This window comes from Dama dama, chromosome 23 (genome assembly GCF_033118175.1).
Source record: "Dama dama isolate Ldn47 chromosome 23, ASM3311817v1, whole genome shotgun sequence".
Lineage (NCBI taxonomy): Eukaryota > Metazoa > Chordata > Mammalia > Artiodactyla > Cervidae > Dama > Dama dama.
The window spans coordinates 57,618,730-57,630,863 of record NC_083703.1 but is presented as its reverse complement, the minus strand read 5'-3'; positions in this window follow the sequence as shown (position 1 = coordinate 57,630,863).

The following is a 12,134-nucleotide window of genomic DNA, read 5'->3' as shown; positions in this document are numbered from 1 at the left end:
AACCCAACAAACATGCTTTTGAAAGAAGAAAAACTAAGGGGTGTTGATAGAACACTCTACACAACAAGAGCAGATATTTCAAGGACACGTGGAACACTCACCAAGCTAGACCGTACCGTGGGAAATAAAGCAAACCTCAACAAATTTGGAAGAGCTGGAATCATACAAAATATATTCTCTGGCCACAAAGGAATTAAACTAGAAACCAAGAACAAAAAGGATTAAATACCCTCAAATATTTGGAAATTAAATAATACACTTCTAAATAACCCACAAGTCAAGGAAGAGCCTCAAGGGCAATGGAAAATATTTTTTAATTCAATGAGAGTGAACACACAACTAATCAAAAGTAGAATGAAGCTAAATAGTGCCTCGAGAAAAAATGATAGCATTAAATACTTATATCAGGCAAAAGGAGTCAGTGATCTATCACCTTAAGAAGCAATAAAAAGAGTAAACACACAGTAAGCAGAAAGAAGCAAATAATACAGATAAAAGTAGAAACCAATGAAATTGAAAACAGAAAAATTATAAAGTCAATTAAACCGGAAAGTAGTTCTTTAGATCAATACAATTTATAAACCTCTAGTCTAACTAAGGAAAATAAAAAGGCAGAGAGAAGATACAAATTACAACATAATAAAGAATGAAAAAATAAAAAGAATGAAAGATCTTACACTATAGACCTTAGACATTAAAAGGATAAGGAAGTGTTTTAAACATTATACCTACAAATTTGATGATTAGATAAAATGGACGGATTCTTTGAAAGATATAAACTTCCTAAGCTCACTAAAGAGGAAACAGGTGATCTAGATAGTCCAATATGTAATCTAGAAATTGCATTGTAATTTAAAACCTTCCCCTCAAAATCCTAAATCAAACCAAACCAGAAGTCCAGGCCTGGATGTCTTCAGAGGTGAATTCTACCAAACATTTAAGAGAGAAATAATATACATTCTCACAAAATCTCTCAGAAAATGAAAGAGAAGCAATTGCTTTCTAACTCATTTCTGAGGGCCCTACTTACTGTCAAAACCTGAGATACATATTACAAGAAAAAGTAACCTTCAGACCATATCCCTCATGAACACGAATACAAAAATTGTGAACAAAACATTACCAAACTGAATCTATCAATAGATAAAAAGAATAATGTATCCTGAAAAAGAAAAGGAGATTAGATTACCCAGGGAATGCAAAATTGGTTCCATACTCAAAGATGGATTAATTTAATATGGAATTCAATAAAGCATGGAAGAAAATCCATATGAACATCTCAATGCAAGTGAAAAAAAAATTTTTTTTAAAGCATTTAACAGAATCTGACTAAGTTGCCATAAAAAAAAAAAAAAATCTTTCCACAAAACTAGGAATAGAATGAATTTCCTCAAACCAACTGAAGGTAATTACAGAAAACTAACTGGTAATGTTACATTCAACTGTGAAAGACTGAAGCTTTTCTCCTAAAAACAAGAACAATGCAAGAATGTTCACTCATATCACTTCTATTCAACATCATTTTGGAGGCCCCAGCCAGTGGAATAAGGTAAGAGCAAGAAACAAAGGTCATGTAGGTTGGTGACAAAAAAAAAGAAAAACTGAGTTACAGATGACATGATTGTCTACGTGGAAAATATAAAGATTCTATTTTTAAAAACCTTCTAGAACTAATAAATGCATTTAGCAAGGTCACAATATTACAAGGTAAATTTAATCAACTAAATTTCTAGACACTAGCAATGAACAATTACAAGATGGAAATTTTTAAAGTACCATTTACAAGGACACACAAAAAAATCATGAAATGTACAGGCTAAAGTCTAACAAAATATGTGTAAGACCTGCATACTGAAAAATACCAAAGACTGATGAAAGAAATAAGACCTCAGTAAACAAAGAGATATTTTTTGCCTTCATTGGTTGGAAGACTCGATATTATTAAGATGTAATTCCACCAAAATTGATCTATAAATTCTGTAAAATACCAATCAAAATCCTAGAATGATTTTTGTGGGAATATATATGACGACTCTAAAATTTTATTGGTAAAAGTAAAGGAACTATAAGTGCCAAAATAATTTTTTGAAGAAAAAATATGGGACTCCTGGTTTCCTGTCTGGCATGTAAGAAGCTTAGAAATCACCACTCCATCCTAAACAAGTAAAAAACTGAACAAACTGAAAAATCAACCAGTCTTGGCTCCCAAGTTAGAAAGACACACAGGCTGACAGAATCACAGCTTACTTGGGCAGAAACCTCCAGAACCAGTGCCTAGGCAAGTAAAGTCTAGCTCGGAAAATCTCAACTTTTTTTGGACAAATTGCTGGAGGCTCAGTATAGACAGTTCTGAGAGTTAAAAGACTTCAGGGGGACCCAGTGATATGAAAACACCCAAGTTTTCGTGGTTTTGCCTCCAGGAGCACAGTGACCACCAGAGAAACGTTCCCTCGTCCTTCCAGGGAGGTGGAGGAGTGTCCGACTCTTGTGATCCCATGGACTGTAGCCTGTCAGGCTTCTCTGTCCATGGGATTTTCCAGGCAAGAATACTGGAGTGGGTTGCCATTTCCTTCTCCAGGGGATCTTCCCAACCCAGGAATTGAACCCAGGTCTCCTGAATTGCAGGCAGATGATTTACCAACTGAGCTATGAGGGAAGCCCCCCCAAAAAGTGAAAGTCGCTCAGTCATGTCTGACTCTTTGTGATAGTTCATGGAATTCTCCAGGCCAGAATACTGGAGTGGGTAGCCTTTCCCTTCTCCAGGGGATCTTCCCAAACCAGAGATCAAACTCAGGTCTCCAGCATTGCAGGCAGATTCTTTACCAGCTGAGCCACAAGGGAAGCCCTGGAGGAGAGTAGCCAGGTTTAAATATTCCAGAGCATTCTGTACTTAACAAGGCATGCCCTCAGGAGAAACTACTTTGGCAGAGCCCAACCTACTAGGCTTTTACCAGGCGTAGCCTGCAGGGGGCTGGGGGCGGAAATACACAACTCCAGCCGCCTCCAGCGCTCCCAGCCCATCTAAGAGCCGGAGGCGGGGCGGGGCTGGAGGCAGTGATAGTGCTCTTAAGCCAGGGACACAGGCTCACCAAAGACCAAGACCAGACCTAGGACTGGAGAACCCTTCCTTTACCCCTACGCCATACCTCAGTATTACTAAAGAAGTGCAGGTCCCTTACCCAGGACAGCATGTTGAAAGTTGACTTGCTTTTTTTTTTTTTTTTTTTTTTTAACCACACCAGGCCGCGTGGGATCTTAGCTCAAGAACCAGGGATCAAACTCACAGACCAGGCATCAAACACATACACACACCCCAATGCATTAAAAGTGTAGAGTCTTAACCATTGAACCACAGGGAAGTTCCCGGAAAGCTGGCTTGAAACAAAAAATGAAAAGGCATACCAAAAGGTAAAAAATGCAATTTAAGGAAACAAAGTAGACATCAGAACCAGAGAGATGGCAGGGAGGTTGGAATTATCATATCAGGAGGTTCTTTTTCTTTCTTTTAATCTGCTAAGGGCTTTCATAAAAAAAGAACTAAATAATGTCATTTGCAGCAACATGGATGCACCTAGAGATTATTGTACTAAGCCAGAAAGACAAATGCAAATGCCATATGATACTACTTACATGTGGAATCTAAAATATGACACAAACTAACCTATCTATGAATTAGAATCATGGACATAGAGAACAGATTTGTAGTTGCCAAGGGGAAGGGGGTTGGGGGAGAGTTGGGATTAGCAGATATAAGCTATTATATATGGACTAGATAAACAATAGGGTCCTACTATATAGCATAGTAGGGTCCTACTATATAGTATATATACCTTAGTACCTATAGTAGTATATATACCTATATGGGTATATATATGTATAGTACCTATAGTAGGGTGCTACTATATAGGTGTTCTTGGAGAATCCTACTATATAGGTATACCTGGAGAATCCCATAGACAGAGGACCCTGGGGGGCTACAGTCCATGGGGTTGCAAAGAGTCAGACACGACTGAGGAACTAACACACACTATATAACATAGAGAACTATATTCAATATCCTATGAGAAACCATAAAGAAAAAGGATATTCAAAAACATATATATATGTACAACTGAATTACTTTGCTGTACAGTAGCACTAACACAACATTGTTAATGAACTATATTTCAATTTTTTAAAATATTAAAATTTTAAAAATAGGCTAAAGGCTTTAATGAAAAAAGTAGACAGCATGCAAGAACATAAGAATAGCAGAGAGATGAACACTCAAAGAGTAAAAGAGAAATGATGGAGGTTATTAAAAAAAAAAACCCACGACAAAAAGGAACAATGTTTTTGATGGAATTGTTAGTACACTGGACACAGCTGAGGAGAGACTCTCTGAGCCTGGGGTTATGATAATAGAAACTTCCAAAACTGAAAAGCAAAGAAAAAACACTGAAAAAAAAAAAACCAGAGTATCCACGAACTGTGAAACACGTATGAAAGGTATAACATAGTCATTGATGGGAAAACCAGAAGGAGAGGAAAGAAACAGAAGAGATACTTTAAAAAATGATGATGACAATTTCCCCAAGTTAATGTGAGACAAAAAAGCACAGGTCCAGGAAGCTCAGAGAACACCAAACACAATAAAAACAGCAACATGAGGACCCTAGGTATCTCATTGAAACTTAAGAAAATAAAAGTAAAGAAAAAGGGAATTCCCTGTGGTCCAGCAGTTAGGACTTGTTGCTTTCATTTCTGGGGCCAGGGTTCAGTCTCTAGTTGGGGAAATAAGACCCCACAAACTGAGGACAATAAAAGATTTAAAAAAAAAAAAAAAAATATATATATATATATATATATATATAGGAAAGAAGCAAGAGGAATGAAACCACATTATCTATAGAAGATCAAAGATTTCCATTCACCTTCTTCTCAGAAACCATGCAGGCAACAAGAGAGTGGAATAAAATATGTAGTGTTTAGAGAAAAAAGAAACACAAACCTAGAATTCTGTACCCTCAGAAATGATCCTTCAGAAGTGAAGGAGAAATAAAGACTTTCTCAGGAAAACAAAAATTGAAGATATTTGTAGAGCCAGTAGACCTGCCTCATAAGAAATGTTCAAAGTTCTTTAGAGAGAAGGAAAGTAATACAGGTCAGAAACTTGGACACACATATATAAAGGAACAGCACTGGAGAATAAATAGTAAAGATAAAAAAAATCCAAACTTTTATTTTTCTTATTTTTTATTGATCTAATGAATCCAAATGATTAATCCAATTGACCTTAATTAATCCAACAATATCAATAGTCACATTAAATAACAATGGCCTAAATATGCCAATTGAAAGAACTAGTCACAGTGGCTTAAAAACATTACTTATCTTTATGTTGTCTGCAAGAAACCCATTTTAAACATAAAGACATATAGATTAAAAGTAAGTAGCTAGAGGGACTTCTCTGGTGGTCCAGTGGTTAAGACTCCATGCTCCTAATGCAGGGGGTCTGGGTTTGATCCCTATTCAGGGAACTAGATCCTGCATGCTTTAACTAAAACCTAACATGGCCAAGTAAATACATATTTTTTTAAAAGTAGATCAATAGAGAAAGCTATAGCCTGCTAATGTTAATTTACAAAATGGGGGTAGCTATATTAATTTCACACAAGGCAGACTTCAGAGTAAAGAAGGTTACCGGAGATAAAGAGAACATTAGTGCTAGTGCTAAGTCGCTTCAGTCATGTTCAGCTATTTGGCATCCTATGGACCATAGCCCACCAGGCTCCTCTGTCCCTGGGATTTCCCAGGCAAGAATACTGGAATGGATTGCCATTTCCTCCTCCAGGGGATCTTCCCAACCCTGATAGTTCAGACGGTAAATAACACTAGGACCTAAGAAAAAAATCTCAAGAGAAAAAATTTTAATTTTGGCCTAAATGAAAATACAACTTTTCAAAATTTGTGGGATGAAATGAATGCAGAGCTTAAAGAAAAAGTTACAGCATTGACTAGATATATTTGAAGAGAAGAAAGATCTAAAATCAATCATCTAGGGACTTCCCTGGTGTTCCAATGGTTAAGACTCTATGCTTCCACTTCAGGGGGCATGAGTTCAATTCCTGTTCAGGAACAAAGAGCCTGCATGCCACATGGCCAAAAGAATAAGAAGAGAACTACAGATCTATATCTCCCATAAGTATAGATGCAAAAATCACGAACAGAACATTAAGACATCAAACCTAACAATGTATAAAAAGAATTTTGAAGCATCACCATGTGAGATTATGCCAGGTCTGCAAATTTTGGTTCAACATTCAAAAATTAATGTACTCCCATTGTATCAGTGGTGAAGGACAGGGAAACCTAGCGTGCTGCCGTCCAGGGGTCAAAAAGAGTTGGACTGAAAAAACATCATCAACAAACTAAAAAAGAAAAATCACATGATCATATCAACAGATGCAGAGATAGCAGGTGATAAAATCCAAAACCCATTCATGATAAAAACTTTCAGTAAATTAAGAATAGAAATTGAGCTTCCTCAATTTGACAAAGAATATCAACCAAAAAAAAAAAAAAAAACCCTTTACAGCTAATATCATACTTAACGGTGAGCAACTTGAAGCTTTCTCGCTAAGATCGGGGCTAACTAGTGGCACAGTGGTAAAGAATCTGCCAGCAAATGCAGGAGACAGAAGAGATGTGGGTTTGATCCCTGTGCGGAAGATCCCCAGGAGCAGGAAATGGTGACCTACTCCAGTATTCTTGCCTGGAAAATTCCATGGACAGAGGAGCCTGGTGGGCTGTAGTCCAGTCGCAAAGTTGGACGTGACTGAGCACAGCACAGGACTAAGATCAGATTCCAGGCAAAGATAACTCCTCTGTTTTTCAACATCTGCAAGTCCTAGCTAAGGTAATCACACACAAATATAAAATAAAAAGGTATACAGATTGTGAAGGAAAAAATAAAACTGTCACTGTTTGTAGATGACATGATTGTCTATAAAAGAATCAACAAAAACTCCTGAAAATATTAATAAAAAGTGATTATAGCAAGATCGCAGAATTCAATATTCAAAAGGCAATTGCTTTCTTGTATACCAGCAATGAATGAGTGGATTTCGAAATTAAAAACACAATACCATTTGCATTAGCACCAAAAAAAGAGATGTGCTTTGGTATGAAATTTAAAAAAAAAACCATGTACAAGATCTATATAAGGAAAACAGGAAAACTAAAGACTGTGATGATCAAAATCAAAGAATTAAATATGGAGAGATTTTCTGTGTTTATGGATTGGAAGATTGAATAAGGTCAAGATATCAATTCTCTCCAATTTGTTTGAAAGATTCATTGCAATTTCAATCAAAATCCCAGTAATTCAGTTTGTAGATATTGACAAACTGACTCCAGAGTTCATTTAAAGAGAGAAAAGTCCCAGAAGAGGCAACTCAATATTGAAGGAGATAAATAAGTCAGAAGACTGACATCAGCCAACTTTAAGACTTACAATAAAGCTATGATAATCATCCAGTGTGATATTGGCAAAAGAATAGACAAGTAAGGTGATGGAAATGAATAGATAGAGCAGAAATAGACCCACATAAATGTGTCACCTGATTTTTAACAAAGGATGGAAAGCAATATAATGGAGAAAACAGAATGCTTGTAACAAGTGGTTGGTACTGAAACAACTGGACATCCACATGCAAAAAAAAAACAAAAACAAAAACAAAAAAACAATCTAGACACAGCCTTTACACCCTTCACAAAAATTAACTGGTGTCACAGACTTTGATGTAAAACACAAAACTATAAAATTCCTTGAAGATAACATAAGAGAAAGTCCAGGGATTTCCTCTGGGTCCAGTGGTTAGGATTTCGTGCTCTCAATGCAGGGGATACAAATTCAGTCCTTTGTCTGGGAACTAAGATTCCCACATGCTGCGCAGTGTGGCAAAGAAAAAAAAAAATCCAAATGATGTTGAGTTCAGTGATGTGAAAGAAATAATAGATAAGCTGGACTTTATTAAAATGAAGATTTCTGCTCTGCAATAGATGGTGTCAAGAGAATCAAAAGACATGCCACAGACCTGTAGAAAATCTTTGTAAAGGATGTATCTGATAAGGACTCTTATCCAAAATATGGAAGGAACTCTTAAAACTCAACAGTATGAAAACAAACAAACAAAAAGCCCAGTTATAAATTGGGGCAATGACTTTAACAAACTTCCCACTAAAGGAAATGTAGAGATGGCAAATCAACATATGAAAGATGCTCTGTATCGCAGGTCATTAGAGAAATGTAAACTAAGACAACAAGGCGATACCACTACACACCTGTTAGAAAAGCCAAAATTTCACACACTGGCAATGTTGACTATAGGTGAGGATGTGGAGCAAGAGAAACTATCGTTAGCTGCTGCATGCTGAGTTGCTAAGTCATGTCTGACTCTTTGTGACCCCATGGACTGTAGCCTGTCAAGCTCCAATGTCCATGGGATTTCCCAGGCAGGAATACTGGAGCGGGTTGCCATTTCCTTCTCCAGGGGACCTTCCCAACCCAGAGATTGAACCCTCATCTCCTGCATTGGCAGACTGATTCTTTACCACTGAGACACATGGGAAGCCCCATTTGCTGCTGAGGGAGATATTAAACTATACAGCTTCTTTGGAAGACAGTTTGGTGGTTTCTTACAAAACTAAACATACACTTACCATACATTTCAGCAATCAAGTGTTAGTGTTACTGAGTTGTGTCTGACTCTTTGCAACCCCATGAACTGTAACCTGCCAGACTCCTCTGTCCGTGGGGTTTTCCAGGAAAGAATACTGGAGTAGGTTGCCATTTCCAGGGTCAGCAATCAAACTACTTGTTATTCACCCAAAGAAGTTGAAAACTTATGTCTACACAAAAACCTGCATACAGTTGTTTAAGCAGCTTTATCAATAATTGCCAAAACTTGGAAGCAACCAAGATGTCCTTCAGTAGACACATGGATAAATAACCTGGGGTACATTTCAACAACAGAATGTATTCAGTACTAAAAAGAGATGTGCCATCTAGCCTTGAAAAAACATGGAGGAGATTTAAATGCCTATTACTAAGTTTAAGATGCCAGTCTGAAAAGGCTACATATTGTATGATTCCAAATATATGACATTCTGGAAAAGGATAAGACTAGGGAAACACTAAGAGGAGGGCATGTCAACCCACTCCAGTATTCTTGGCCTGGAGAATCCCATGGACAGATGAGCCTGGCGGACTACAGCCCATAGGGTCACAAAGAGTTGGTCACGACTGAAGTGACTTAGCACGCACAAACCCCTGGAGACAGTATAAAGGTAAGTATCTATCAGGGCTAAAGGGAGGTTGAGAGATAAGTAAGTAAAGCACAAATGACTTTTAGGGCAGTGAAACTACTGTGCATGATACTGAAAAGGTGGGTATGTAATTATAAATTTGTCCAAACCTATAGAGTATACAACAGCAAGTGTCAACCTACGGTGAATTATGGACTTTGGATGATGAGGATGTGTCAGGGTAGAATCATCAATTTTAATAAAGTGCCACTTTAATTGAGGATATTGATATTGGGGGAGTCTACACACAGGTGAAGGCAGGAGAAATGGGAAATCTCTGTACCTCCCATTCAGTTTTTAAAAAATGAATGAATGAATCTTTGACTGCTCATGGGCTTTCTCTAGTTGTGGCGAGAGGGGCTACTCTTTAGTGTTGGTGCATGCACTTCTCAGTGTGGTGGCTTCTCTTGTTGTGGAGCATGGGCTCTAGGCCACTCAGGCCTCAGTAGTTGCAGCTCCCAGACTTTACTGTACAGACTCAATAGTTTCGGTACACAGGCTTAGTTGTTCCATACCGTGTGGAATCTTCCTGGGCCAGGGACTGAAACTGGGTCCCCTTAATTGGCATGCAGATTCTTAACCACTGGACCACCAGGGAAGTCTTCCATTCAATTTTGCTGGGAAATTAAAAATAATATTTAAAATCAAAAGATAGTGATTAAAAAAAAAAGTCAGTGGTCAGGCCCAGGAAAAGCCTTATCAACATTTAAGGAGACCAGATTTTATCCTCAGAACATTAAAAAATGGCTGGTGGATATTGTGTTAGTTTCCTATGCCTTCTGTAACAAACGACCACAACCTGCGAACTTAAGAGAAATTTGTCCTTTTATAGTTCTAAAGGCCAAAAGTCCAAAATCAAAATCAAGGTAGGGGCAGTCCTATGCCTCCTTTGAAGGCTCTAGGGGATTTTTTTTTCTTTTCCTCTTCCATCTTTGCCTGGTTCCAGTATTCCTCGGCTGTGTCTACCAATGAATCTCTCCATCTCTGCTTCTGTCTTCACGCAGCCTTCTTCTTCTCTGTGGATAAGGAAACTTGTCATTGGATTTACGGCCCACCCAGCTAATCCAGGATGATCTCTTGGATTGAGTTAAGATCCTTAACTTAGTTGTATCTGCAAGACCTCTTTTGCAAATAAGGTCACATTCACAGATTCTGGGGATTAAGACATGGACCTAGGTTTTCGGGGGCCACCACAAAAACCTAAAACGATGTTAAGCCATATAACACACATCCATAGGGTTTCTGTGTTAGTTAAGGCTCTTTAAGTGCCATATGAAATCTACTCCGGCTGAACCAAGCCAAGAAAGGGAGTAGGGAAAAGAGGGTTATTGGTACGTTATTGAGGTCACAAAGTTGACGAGAAGTGGACAAACTGGCTTTAGAGAGGTCCATCCAGAGCAGCTCTAAGGACCTCATCAGTGAGAATTCATGAATTATGCTTTAGATCAGGGATTGTCAAGTATTTTCTATCAATGACCATTGTATATATTTTCAGCTTTGAGGGCTATGCAGTGTCTGCTGCAACTATTCAACTTTGCTGTTGTTTGTGAAAGCATCCATAGACAAGATGTAAATGAATAAATATGGCTGTTTTCCAATATTTATTGTATGTTTATTAGTAAAACTTTCCAACTTTATTTTAAAAAACAGGAAAGGATTTGATTCAGTTCAGTTCAGTCATTCAGTCGTGTCTGACTCTGCAATCCCATGGACTGCAGCACGTCAGGCTTCCCTGTCCATCACCAACTTCTGGAGTTTGCTCAGACTCATGTCCATCAAATCGGTGATGCCATCCAACCATCTCATCCTCCGTCATCCCCTTCTCCTCCTGCCTTCAATCTTTCTCAGCATCACGGTCTTTTCCAATGAGTGAAACTGAAACTCCAATACTTTGACCACCTGATTCGAAGAATTGACTCATTGGAAAATGATCTGATTAGTCTGCTGCAAGTCACATGCCCACAGCAGAGTGATGGAGGCACCCACCTCTCCTATTTCTCCTCCTCCTCCTCTTCTTATTAAGGACTTTATTTATGACTTCCACATGTGGCTTGCAGGATCTTAGTTCCCCAACAAGGGACTGAACGTGGGCTCTCGGCAGTGAAAGCATGAAGTCCTAATCACTGGACTGTCAGGGAATTCCCTACTTTCCATTTCCATGAACTCAATTACTTTCAGTACAGTTCAGTTGCCCAGTCATGTCTGACTCTTTGCAACCCCATGGACTGCAGCATGCCAGGCCTCCCTGTTCGTCACCAACTCCCAGCGCTTGCTCAAACTCATGTCCATCAAGTCAGTGATGCCATCCAGCCATTTCATCCTTTGTCATCCCCTTTTCCTCCTGCCTCAATCTTTCCCAGCATCAGGGTCTTTTCCAGTGAGTCAGTTCTTCGCATCAAGTGGCCAAAGTATTGGAGTTTCAGCTTCAGCATCAGTCCTTCCAATGAATACTCAGGACTGATTTCCTTTAGGATTGACTGGTTTGATCTCCTTGCAGTCCAAGGGACTCTCAAGAGTCTTCTCCAACATCACAGTTCAAAAGCATCAATTCTTTGGCATTCAGGTTTCTTTAGGGTCCAACTCTCACATCCATACATGACTACTGGAAAAACCATAGCTTTGACTAGATGGACCTTTGTCATCTATTTTTCAATTACTTTAGCTGTCTCCTATAAGTGGAATTATTAAGTGTTTGTCTTTTTGTGACTGGCTTATTTCACATAAGTGCTTCACTGGTGGCTCAGATGGTAAAGAAACTGCCATAATGTCCTCAAGTTTCATCTGTG